This window comes from Frankliniella occidentalis, unplaced genomic scaffold (assembly GCF_000697945.3).
Source record: "Frankliniella occidentalis isolate FOCC.00 unplaced genomic scaffold, Focc_3.1 Scaffold226, whole genome shotgun sequence".
NCBI lineage: Eukaryota > Metazoa > Arthropoda > Insecta > Thysanoptera > Thripidae > Frankliniella > Frankliniella occidentalis.
Window position 1 is genome coordinate 367,557 of NW_026267352.1, and position 1,219 is coordinate 368,775.

Consider the following 1,219-nt stretch of genomic DNA (forward strand, 5'->3'; position numbering starts at 1 on the left):
GGGGGGAGCACCCGTACAAATACGGCGCGGGCATTTGGGCGCGCCGCCGCCGCGCCTGGAGGCGGAGAGGCGGAGGTGCGGCATCTTGTTCGCCTGCCTATAGTGTATTTCGACTATTGAAGGAAGAAGAACAGCCGGTAGAACATCAACGTTACCGATTGGTCGAGAGTTTCCCGCCTCTACGTCACGCCGGTAGAGGGGTTAGGCGCTCCGCCAATCAGGAACCTTTGCGTTCTACCCGCTATTCTTCTTCCTCCGTTAGTCGAAATACACTATTCAAGTGGTGGTGCATATCCAGGTGTTGCAAGGTTTTTAAAAATATATGAGTTACTGCATAACTTGTGAGATGTCCTTATTTGTTCAGTAAATATAATCATCTATGGCAGTGATGGTTCCGATGGCGTTCTCCTCCGCGTCGCGTGGAGTCAGTCTGTGCACAACGCGTGGCCGGGACGGGGACCCGACCTACGCCACTAGCCGGCCCGGCCGCGCCCGCGGGGTCGGCCGCCCGGCCGCCGCACTGCTGCGCTACCGGCCGTGGGCGAAGGCCGCCGACCCGTCACCGAGCTGGATGCTGCTCTCGGTGCCTTGGCTCTGGGGCGTGACGGTGCTGGCGCTGGTGCCGGTGCCGAGCCTGTCCAGCGCGCTCACGGCGTCCACCTCCTCCTTCAGGTGGTCCGGCTCGCTCGGGATCGGCGGCACTGGCCAGGACTCGAGCGGGCCCAGGACGCCGGGCACGCCCGCCTGGAGCTGCACCGGGCCGGACGTCTGCTGCTCCTGCTGCTCCTCCTCCTGCTGCTCTCCCTCCTTCTCCTGCTCGGGCTGTGTCGACGGCGTCGACGACGGGGGCATCTCCAGCGCCCCGGGGGCCGGCGGCAGCGTCATCCCGGCCATGAGGGCGGGCATGTCCGGCGGCACGAAGGGCCGGTGCGGACGCAGCGGCAGGTGCGGGGGGTCGTGCGTGCGCGTGTACGGGCAGCACACCACGGGCATGTAGCCGTCGAAGGAGCACGTCTGCGGGTACAGGCCGGAGCGCCGCTCCTTCACGGCCCACGAGCAGTACGGCAGCAGCTTGCACACCCCGCGCAACTGGCCCTCCTCGTGGAAGCAGGGGCTGCCTGTGGACAGAAGACGCTGGGGTCACACACAAGTGAGAGGGTCGCGCAGCGGCAGCAGCTTGCACACCCTCCTCGTGGAAGCAGGGGCTGCCTGTGGACAG

At 65.7% G+C, this 1,219-nt stretch overlaps 1 protein-coding gene across 1 annotated transcript in view; it reads left to right on the plus strand.

Annotated features, from left to right (window-relative positions):
* Positions 1–1,219, plus strand: part of LOC127750644 (serine protease gd-like) — a 7,673-nt gene that overhangs the window by 146 nt on the left and 6,308 nt on the right. The window lies entirely within an intron of this gene.